This window comes from Cryptomeria japonica, chromosome 8, assembly GCF_030272615.1.
Source record: "Cryptomeria japonica chromosome 8, Sugi_1.0, whole genome shotgun sequence".
NCBI classification, from domain to species: domain Eukaryota; kingdom Viridiplantae; phylum Streptophyta; class Pinopsida; order Cupressales; family Cupressaceae; genus Cryptomeria; species Cryptomeria japonica.
The window spans coordinates 582,000,144-582,012,505 of NC_081412.1; positions in this window are offsets into that span (position 1 = coordinate 582,000,144).

Here is a 12,362-nt window from a genome sequence, read left to right on the forward strand (position 1 = left end):
CTTTGACTTCCCTCGTGACTTCTCATTCCAAGGGGATTTTCCTCTTTCCTTTGACCTTCCTCTATTCTCCACATTCAAAACACTACTTGATGATGTTGAAGTCTCACCTATGCTTTTCCTTCGCATTTCCTCGCTTAGGATAACACCAACAATATCATCAAATACCAAAGTATTTTTACCAGAGACAAAGTTACTTACAGCCAAAACCAAGCTATTCTAGCTTTCTGGCAAAGAACATAAAACCAAGAGAGCCCTAACCTCTTCTACAAAAGTAATTTTTACTAAAGACAATTGACTAGTAATTGTATTAAATTCATTTAAGTGCTCCGCTATAGATCCTCCCTCACTCATTTTCAAATTAAATAAACGCTTCATAAGAAATACCTTATTCGAAGCCGAGGGTTTCTCATACAGCTTAGCCAATGTTGCCATCAAATCTATAGTCATTTTTGCTTCTGTTATATTGAATGCTATAGATGGTGCAAGGCATAATTGAATGGATCCCAGTGCCTTTCTATCTAAAATCTCCCACTCTTCATCTGACATTGTGGTCGCTTTCTTTTCCTTTCCTTCCAACGGCCACCACAAATCCTTTTGATACAGGTAATCCTCCATCTGCATTTTCCATAACTAATAATTATGGCCGTTAAACTTTTCGACCTTGAATTTGGAATCCTCCATTTGCTCCCACTCAAATTTGAAAGTCTTGCCAATTTACAGAAAATCTCGCTCTGATACCAATTGTTAGGGTTTCAAGCAGATCCAAAAGAAATATGAACTAACAATTATATGCAGATTTAAATACAAAAGATAAAGAAATAAAACAAGACATGGATAACATAGAGATTTAACGTTGTTCACCCAAAATGGGTTACGTCCACCATGCACAACTGTCCAATCTTTCTTATTATCTAGTAAAAATAGTACATCAACATTACAATGCCTTAAGCATCCCAGCCGCTTATAACATGCATTTTTAGGGTAAAAAAAAAGTCGGCCTTTTTAGGGTTTTATTACAATGTCGGTTTTCATCAACAAAAAAAATACCCAAAATTTTTTTTTCTAACCCCGACAAGGATATGTGTGTTGGGATTATGTGAACCAGTATGTGGACATAATGAAATTGTTGTATGTTGTCATTGATGTCAATATGATGAAGAGGTGTGAACTGGCATATGTGAGAACTGATATAACACTGTGAACCGGCATGTGTCAAAGTGAAGCGGTGTGGTTGTTCATGATGAACCGGTATATGGAAGTATTGTATGACTACCGGTTGGTAGTCTCAACCTTAGGGTTTCTGGTTTATGTGCTTCAAGCCTGTGTGGCTCAACCGATGATATTGTGTGATGAGATAGCATTGTAAAGAAGAACAGATCATGTTGCCACACAAGCTTGTGTGTGTGAAGGATCTTGCATGAGGGAGATTGTTCCTATCTACCTTGAGAATGTGCAAAGTCTATAATATGGTGATAACATGAGATGGGTTATCAGCCGCCATAAAATCGGTGGAAATGGATGATGGAGAATGTCTTGAGTGTGGATCAAGATCTGTTGTATTTAATGCAGTGTGCTCAATGGTCAGGATTGAACTGTTTGAATTCCTTAACCTAACAATTTTAGGGTTTAGGGTTTATGCTATCAACCTATCTATTTTCCTATAAAGTTGATGTTGTGTCTCTTTCTGAGGTTGTTGGAAAAAGTTGTGTGTGTGTATCCAAGAGAAGGGATACATGATTCTTGCCAGACCAAAAGGAGAGAAGTGATTCCTACAGAGTGTAAGTGCAGAAGGTGAAGAGGAGCTTAAGCGGATCTACATTGGCATTGAGTGTTGTTACCAGATCATTGTAATACCTATTGATCTCTAACCACCTCAAAAGTTGGAAAATCCCTTAACAGGGTAGCCTTAACTGGCTTGCTGAAAATCCTTTAACATGGTAACTCAAAGCTACTAAGTTCAGAATCCTTTAGCTATTGAGTTCTTGAAATCCTCTAACAAGGTAACCTTTAACAGGGTTTAACCCTTAACCAGGTATTGTAGCCATCCCTTAACTGGGTGATCTCTAACAGGATCGGTTCCTAGCAGAACCTTTTGTAATGTCTCTAACCGGATAGGGCTCCTAACAGAGTGTACTTCTAAAGAGTTCAAAAACAGCTTGTGGGTATTCATCGCCATCATGGTTTTTCCCAGTTGGGTTTCCATGTGAAAAATATGTGTCATGTGTGATGCTTTGCTATTGTCTGTCAAGCATATGATGGTTTTGTGTTTTATGTCTATCAATAAAACATGTTGAACTAGCAGTTATTATGACCAGATGATAGATTACTAGTTTATGCATAAGGGTGAAATGGTAGTGTAGTCTCAAGTTGAGTGAAAATCTAAGTGAGTAACTGGTTAATGCTTGTCTCATACATTCTTAGCTTTACTGATTGTACTCTATTTCAAATCGGTGTCACTATCTACCAGTCATTTGAAGTGTCTGCTATTAAATCGGTGTCACTGTCTGCTAGTCATTTGAAGTGTCTGCTATCAAACTGGTTTTGGACTGTATTTTTGTCTGTACTGATTCACCCCCCCTCTCAGTACCAGTTTGGTACTATTCGCTCATCATTAAGTTATCAATTAGTATCAGAGCATTCTCCAGGTCCTCTGTTCTATAAGCTTAACCGCTTGAGGTAAAGATCCCAGTCTAATGATGAAGAGGGAAGGTCCAAAGTTTAACAGAGAAAATTTCAATATGTGGAAAGACATAATGAAGATATTCATCAGAAGCATGGGTGCTCAACACTGGAGCTATGTTGAGACTACCTATGTTGCTCCTACTGGTACCCTTACCGATGACCAAAAGAGAGAGATGCAGGAGAATAAGCAAGTCATGGAAGCCCTAATCAGTAGTTTATCTGACATTGAGTTTATTGATGTTCAGGATAAGGTAAATCCCAAAGAAGTATGGGATACTCTTGAAAATATTTATGGCAGTGATGAGCATGTAAAACAGACTAAGGAAGAAAGCCTTAGAGGGAAGTTTGAAGATATGTGGATGGTTGAAGGTGAGACCATTCAACAGTATGGAATAAGGATCAAAACCGTAGTTGGAGATATCAAGAGTGTAGGTGGTAAAATAGAAGATGCCACTATGGTAAGTAAAGTCCTGAGATCCCTATTGCCGGTCTATGCAATAAGGGTTGCTGCTATTCAGGAGTTGAGATCAATAGACAAGACTAAGGTATTCTTAGACTCCATCATAGAAAAGTTGATACCCTATGAGCTAAATAGTTTGGATGGCAGTGTTCAAAAGACTGAATCAGCTTTTAAAGCTTCTACTATATCATCCAGAAAAGGAAAAGAAGCTAGCACTAGTGGTTAATCAAGACAGAGCAGAGAAATGGATGATGAGGAGATTTTGATAGTATTTGAAGCTCTCCTTGCCAGGAAACTTCCTAAAGGAACTAACAAATACAAAGGTAAGCTACCTTTGAAATGCTTTTCTTGCAACCAGATAGGACATATTGTTGTAAACTATCCTAATGGTGACAACAAGGACAAACCAGAAAGGTTCAAGAAATTCAAAGGAGGAAACCGAAGAAATTGTTTTGTGGCAGTTGATGAAGGTGTCACAAATGAAGAATCAGAGGATGAAGAAAATGAAGATATTGTGTTTGTTGCTGTCAAGGAAGATGTGTCAGACAAGAAGGCTCTTGTCTCCCAATTTGATAATTCTAATGAGTGGATCATTGACAGCGGCTGTTCTCATCATATGACTGGTGATTGGAGAAAGTTTCTATCCTTGGAGGAGTATGATGGTGGTGTGGTTTGCTTTGGCAATGATGCACCATGCATGGTCAAAGGCAGAGGGTCCATCTCTCTGAATGGAAAGAGTAGTGCTGACAATGTGTATTGGGTTGATGGTCTCAGACACAACCTTCTGAGTGTTGCCCAGCTGAATGATAGTGGCCTCACTCTGAAATTCAAGAATGGAATTTGCAGAATCAAAGGAAATAATGGTGAATTAGTGGCCACCGGCATGTAGATCAAAGGTAACCTATTTCATCTGAATGCAAATATAAGTATATTTCTTATGGCAAAATTTGATGATAGCTGGATATGGCATAGGAGACTCTGCCATGTAAACTTTGATAACATTGTGAAAGCTAGTAAAATCAAGGCAGTTAGAGGGTTGCCAATGGTTAGAAAACTTGATAATACCTTGTGTAGAGAGTGTCAATTGGGGAAAATGTCTTCTTCAACCTTTAAAGGTAAATCTTTCACTACTGACAACTTGCTTGATCTTGTGCATACTAATTTGTGTGGTCCTATGAAAACTAGAAGTGTGCAGGGTGATAGGTACTTCATGATTCTCATTGATGACTACTCAAGAATGATGTGGGTCACATTTTTGAAAGACAAGTCTGATGCCTTTGTAAAGTTCAAAGCTTTCGGAGCTTTAGTGGAGAAGGAAAGAGGTAAAAGGATCAAGTGCCTGAGAACTGATCAAGGAGGGGAATTCACTTCCGGTGAATTCAACAAGTACTGTGAAGAACATGGCATCAAGAGGCAATTGTCTGCCCCCCAGACTCCACAATAGAATGGCTTAGCAGAAAGGAATAACTGGACTATGGTTGAAGCAGCTAGAACCATGTTGATTCAAGGAAAGGTAGCTCACACCTTTTGGAGAGAAGCGGTGAGCACTGTAGTCTACATAATGAACCGGGTACTCATCAAGAAAGATAAGGATAAAAATCCTTATGAGTATTGGACTAGAAAGACACCTGTGGTTAGCTACTTTAGAGTGTTTGGTAGCAAATGTTACATCAAGAGGAGTGAACATCAGAGAAAATTTGATGCGGAATGTGATGAGGGAATATTCCTTGGATATTCCACCAAGAGCAAAGCTCTCAAGTGTTTCAACAATAGGACTCAGAGAATTATGCAAAGCATCAATGTAAGAGTTGATGAAACCTCTGAGAAAACTGAGGAAACCGACAGTGAGCAAGTAGTAAATGAACTGGTTGCAACCTTCTGGGAACCGGTTGTCAGTCAATCGAGTAGTAGTAATAGTGTTCCTACACCAGCAAATGTAGATGCTGATACTGATGGAGATGAGGATGAAGAATAAAAGAAAGAGGAATCCATCAAGACCATTCCTTGGTATGTCAAGCTGAATCATGATCCTAATCAGATCATAGGAGATACGGATGCAGGAATCCTTACAAGAAGAAAGGTCAGAGAAAACTCATGTATGATCTCTGAATTTGAGCCTAAATCATTTAAAGAGGCACATAAAGATGAAGATTGGATCAAGGAAAGGGAAGAGGAACTTGACCAGATAGAGAAAAATGGTACATGGTCTCTAGTACCGAGACCAGAGCATAAAAATGTCATTGGTGCCAAATGGGTCTTCAAAAATAAGCTGAATGAGGATGGCACAGTGATTAGAAATAAAGTTAGATTGGTATGCAAAGGATATGCTCAAGAAGAAGGAGAAGACTATGGAGAAACCTTTTCTCCTGTAGTCAAATTGGAAGGAGTTCATATGCTTCTTGCATATGCATCTTTTAAAGGCTTCAAAGTATATCAAATGGATGTAAAATCTACATTCCAAAATGGTGTACTTGAAGAGGAGGTGTATATAGAGCAACCAGATGGGTTTTCCCTATCTGAAGATAGTGACATGGTATGTAGGCTACATAAAGCCTTATATGGGCTAAAGCAGGCACCTAGAGCTTGGTATGAACGCCTGCATTCCCATCTTGTAAAGATTGGATTTGAGAGAACAAGTGAAGATAGCAATATCTACTTGAAGTCTGAAGGAAATCAGATCCTGATCTATGAGGTATTTGTTGATGACATTATCTTTGGTGGAGATGACAAGACGAGTCATGAATTTGCAGATGAGATGAAGAAAGAGTTTGAGATGTCACTCACAGGGGAGATTAATTTCTTCATTGGACTGAAGATCCAGCAGATGAAGGATGGAATCTTAATCACTTAGTCCAAGTATGTCAAAGAGGTGTTGAAGACCTTTGGCATGGAAGATAGCAAACCAATTGGTACACCGATGGTGACCAGTTGTAAACTATCCAAAGAGGATGACTCAACATTGGTTGTGTAGACACCCAAAAATGGTCAACGCTTGCGGAGTCATACTTTAACAATTGTGCATTGCCTCATTTTAAGTTTTTGTGTCGCATTAACATTTCTCCTATGATTCGCACTTGATTTTTATCATTTGTGAGCATCGAGTCATTCTTCTACATTCTTCATTCATCTCGCCTTCGAATTTGGTCTTGTCGACAACAATCTTCAATCATGATTTTGGGTCGATCTTTGTCCTTGTCAATCTTGTCATTTTGTGATCAATTTTGCTATTGATCCTTGTCCTCTTCAATCATGTCAATTTGGATCAATTAGTCATTGTTCCTCGTCAATTGGCGCATTTTATCAATCAAATCATTTATCACATTAGTCATTTATCAGTCCAAAATCAAAATCATGATCGACATTAATTATCTTCAATCAAGACCTAATTTTCATTCTCGCATTTCTAATTCATCTTCCAAGGTTTTATGATTTATTCATTTAATCTTGTTTGTCATTTCTTCCTCTAGGATTAATAAATTGTTTATTTATCCTAAGTCTTCTCATTACAATTAAATGTTCATTTAATTGGCTAATTATTCCTCTTTGTAAATTAATTAATAAATGACAAATTATTAATTAATTTACCTAATTTCATTATTTCCTAATTCCTATTTTCATTATTTCCTAATTCCTAATTTCCACCTATTTTCTAATTTGTCAAATTTAATTTCCACCTAATTAAATTGTCTTTAGTGCTTCCTATTTTTGTGCTTCGTGCGTCATACTCTTGACATAGCAAGATGTCATAAGGTTCTAGTCCTCTAAGCTTTGCATTGGCAATATGTCATAATTTATGACATAGAAGGTGTCATAACCTTCCTTTTTCCATTCAATTTTCCCATTTTGAAATCAATTGCCTCTAATATCCATTTCATGCTAATTTGATCTTTTTCTCCAATTTATCTATAAATTGGATGAATTTCTTCACTCAAATCCCCTTCGAATCCTTGATCCTTGATTCATGAATCCGAATTTCTATCAAAGTACCGAACTTTCGTTTCTAGTACTCTTGAGCTTTTTGCTTTCAATTGTGTGAGCACTTGTAGGTGAGATCCACAAACCCATTGAAGATGAAAGAACAACAATGGAGCCGCATGGAAGGAGTATTCAATTCATCATCTGGTTTGCATAATATTTCATTTTGAATGCTTTGTTTTGATGCCTCTATTGAGTGTGCTTAGAATTAGGTTCATTTCAATGAGTGTTCTTTTGATTGAGCTATTATGTCTTATGTTTTGATTGATTTATACTTGTTTTGATGATTCCTAATTCCTATGCTACATTAATTGGTGAACCCGACGTGAACATGCTTGGATCTAATATCTTTTTGAATGTTTTGTGAAGTTGCAGATTTTTTTTTGTGGAGAAATTGCAGATTTTTCTTCGAAGAAAAAAACAGTCATAATCAATTGAATACTCCTTCCATGCGGCTCCATTGTTGATTAATTTAGCTTGGCAAATTAATCATGCATTCATGCAAATAATTTTTGGTGTTTTTTCTTTTTGTTTTCTATGCTTTGGATTTTGGTACTAATTATTTGTGCAGGATCTTGGCATACGCATGGCAAAGACTACAAATCAAACTACTAACATGTTTTGTGCAGATTCGATGGTCAAAGACAACAAATCAAACCTCTAACTTGGGTTTTGCAGGTTGCCTTGGAGAAACAACCAAATTGTGTGTTTGAGATTTTTAATTAGGCACTTAGTGATTTATAAATAGGTTGGAATGAACCTTTGTTTGCTTTGATTGTTAAGTGTGATATTGGAGTAGGAGAGTATGTTCTCATCCTTCATAGGGTGATCAGAAATCCAGATCTTCGATACCATGCTTGTGTTGTGTTGATTGAGTGTCTCCTTTAGAGGGTCTGCCTTCCCGACCACTTTGCTTTTTTGCAAGCAAGTGATAATCGTGAGAAGGGAACGACCCAAAGTGAGTACGGCTAGAATTCCTTGGCATTCTAACTCACTATAAAAAAATACCCGATGAGCGAAAGCTTTGAAGGAAGTGTTACGTGGGAATTGCAGTTACTCGGGAAGTGATGACCCTTGAACTCTTTCTCATATCAACATCTAAGTAGGGCCTCTTGGTCTAAATCGTGCTTGCGCGACTACATTTGTTTGGTATCTTGATGGGCTTAATGTCTCAATCATGCTTGCATGACATCAAGGAGTAATGCTTAACATAAATCCTTACTACATACCTTGTTTTTAGAGGCCAAAAACCCTTCTAGTTGCTTGAGAAGGACAAGTTCGGATACTTGGAAGAGATACTAAGTTCGCCATGGGGAGATTCCATGGGGACTGATGCTTGGCTGCCCTGAGAAGTGAGTGCCGTGGAGGGGAGCCCGTGGGGTCAAGCATCTATGTATTCTCCTTGAATCTCATAATGAGTCTACCTCTCAAGTACCTAATGTCTTTGCCTACCATAAGAAATGTGGAAATGAGCATGAGTGTCTTGAGTCTAAGTTGCAATATCTTGTATTCTTTTCTTGTCAAAAGTTGAATTGCATCCCATTTCAAAAGCAAAACACATTGATCCAACAAGATTAAACACAAGAGACGTTCATCCAACAAAAATTCAACAAGATTCAAAGATCATCTTCCTAAAACATGGTTGTCAAATATTGTTCAAAATCTTGTCTCAACATTCATGTCACTTACATTTAGGTTCATCCTAGGTTGCATTTTGCAAAGTCATTTGTCAAGTACCAAGGTTAGGTTTCACCTAAGTCATACTCCTTTGCATATCAATAAAGGTCATCCATTTTGCATGTGTCCTCTTGCATTAAAGTCATATCATTGTCATACATTTGCATTTGCATATCCCAAGTCTCTTCATTAAGCCTAAGTCATTGTCATATCATATTAAGATCATTTGCATATTAATTGTCCTTTTGCATATAGTGTCAAAACCCAGGTTTTGTCACACTTGAGTAATCCAAATCTTTGATAAACCCTAAGTCATTGTTAAGAAGTCTAGACCTTATCAAACCTTTTGTCCTTTGTCATCTATGTCATTTCGTCAAACCTAGCTTAGTATCCAAGCATATAGGGGAGACATTGTCATCTTGTCCTTTGCCATTTAAGTCCTTTTGTCCTTTGAGGTCTAGACATCATTCCAATATCCTAAGGGTCTCTCTTAGATTTGCATTCCAAAAGTTTGTCAAAATCTTCAAAAACAACCAAAAACATATATTGCATTTTCATTTATTTAGTTTGCATTTAGTTGCATATCATATATTATCCTTGAAAAATTCCAAAAATATTGCATTTGCATAAGTGACATGTCTATTGAAACAAGGTTCCAAGCACCAATGATGCAACAAAGTTTGACATATCAACCGACAATGCAATCAAATTTTAATCCAAGGCAATCACAATTATATCCAACCCAACAACAAGGCAATATCGGTCAAACTTATCATGATGATTTAAATGTCCAAATACAAAAACTAGAGGAGAAACTAGCTCAAGAAAAGGAGATATTGGAGCAAAAAGTGATAAACAGTGAGAAGATAAGATCTCAAATGTCCAAAATGTTTCAAAAATTTCCAGGTCAAAATCCAAATTTTGAGCCAATTAATGTAAGATCTCTTCTTGAACGATTAGACATACCAGCTCTCCTCTCCCAAATAGAGATGATGAAACAATTACAAAAAAGGAGACAACATCAATTTCAACATTATGTGCCTCCACAACAAGAACAAGGTGTTTACTATCAATCAGATTGTCAACCATCACAACCAATTGTTCAACATATGCAACCAACACAACCAATGGTTCAATTTCAACAATATGTCCAACCAACTATACAATGTCAACAAATGGTTCAACCAATGGTGGAATATCAATGTCAACAACCACAATCACCAATTCAAAAACAAAACTTGCAACATGCACCAAGCCGAATTTTGAACATGTCAAACCAAAATGATCAACATCTAGTTCAATATCAGAAAATGACATCAAATCAAAAACAAGTTCAAGTTCAATCAACATATCAATGTCAACAACTGCCACAAAACATTCAAAAACAAAGGTTGCAACACACACCAACCCAAGTTTCAAACATGTCAAATCAATCTGATCAACATCAAGTCCAATATCAAAACATGACATCAAATCAAAAACAAGTTCAAATTCCAAGTCCAATCATGTCAAAACCTAAAAAGAAGGGTGGCCTTATTGCAATGCTCTTAAGGAAACGACTAAGTGAGTCTTTTGAGGAAGATAAAGATAATACACTTATGTCTAGCAATGCCTCATCCCCTCACAAGAAAATTGACTCTCCAGTGGCATCTATCCCTACACCTTTAAAAGTTTCACAAGAACCTTCCATATTGTCCTCATCAAACAATACACCCAAGGATGCAATTATCCAAGAGCTATCCATAATTGATTGCCACGATAATCCAATTTGTGACGCACATCCTTGTCATATTTCAGAAATACAAGACCCAATGCCACCATGCACTTTATTGCCATTACCTGTTTTAGAGGACCCCATTCGAAGTCCCTCTTCCTCATGTTCAAGCATTGATTCCTTGCCAGAATCCATCGCAAATGTTCAAAGTGCATCCCCTTCATGCCAAAGCATTGATTCCTTGTCAGAATCCTCCATGCATATCCAAAGTCCAACCTCATGTCAAGAGGATAATTTAGAGCACAAAGAAATGAGTCCTAAAGCAAATCAAGATCAAGATCCTGAAACCTTATCATCCCATCCAATAATTGTTGACCAAGACCCCATCTTCCCAGACACTCACGATGATTCCCCTATTCTTGTCCATCCTATCCAAAGTCCTATTGACACTCCATTACATCAGCAAGATCAAGATATCCTAGTCCATCCAATTCCAAACGATTCCCTTCCATTTCATGAACACAATGTCCTTTCAAATCCCATTGACATTCCACTTCCTAAGAAAGATCAAGATATCCCCTCCATCCTTTCCAATGATCCTATTGAAAGTCAAGAGAAAAGCAATTTTAAAGAGGAATCCAATGCTCTTCCTCCTTGTCAAGATCAAAGTATCCTTCCAAATTCATTTCCAACACAAGACCCTATCATTCCTTCAGATCCTCCACAAGATCCACTTGTTCCTCCATCTCCTTGTCTAAATGCTCCATATACACTCCAAGATCGCATTTCTTTTGATGATCCCATTATTTCTCCCATTCCATCTCTTGAAGAGCCTATCATTGAACCATGTCCACTACATGATCCTAGTCCCCCTCATGATCCTGATACCCCTCATGATTCTAACGTGTCAGTGCAAGATGTTCATGAACCCCCTACATGCATAATGGGTTCTTCCACTTTGGTGCAATCCGATCCACTTCAAGATCTCATTATTTCTCTCATATCACATCCACCTCATAATGGACTCGCGTCTTCTTCCCAAAGCAAAGAGTATCCTACAAGTCAACATATTCATAAAGGCAAAGAAGTAGACCTTCATAAGCAAGAATTTCTCCATATTAAAGAGTATACTAATGGTCATGGCTACAGAGCTCACACTCAAGGCGTTGGTATCCCTTCAAAGTCAAAATCCAAATGTCCACCTTCCCCATCATCGCTTCCATCCATTCTAGGTCCCTATATCCCTCCATCTCCTATGCAACATCAGCAAAGGCACACATCTTGGAGAACCTTCCATCCATCCCACATGCCTCCATTTCATTCATATCCATCCATGCATTCCTTTCCCCCTCCAAGCAATTTGGATGCCAAGCATAAAAGTCATAAGTCTAGCAATCCACATGTATTCAAAGATCAACATGTCCAATATAATCGACATGTCAAAACAAAGAACAATATGATCTATAAAGAAAAAGAATATCCAAAAGGCCACAAAGGCCCACTGAGCAAAATAAAGCAAAGTCAAAATATATATGGGTTCCTAAATCCCTTGTGCAAGCAATGCACTCCAAGGAACCACAAAAGCATGAAAAATCAAAAACCATGTGGATCCCTAAGCGGCTCCTTGAAGCACAAAAAGAAAAATCCAACTTGGCATCCAAAGTTGCTATTCCTCCATCCAAACCTTCCAAGTCTATTTCTCCATCACCTTCTTCATCCATTTTGGGCCCTTATGTCCCAAAATCCCAAGCTATTCCTCCATCCAAATCTCAATATCCAAAATACATCTTTCCTCCATCAGTCCATCACCCCTCAAGGTGTGTGCCAATGTCGATCTTGCCAACATTTCCATCC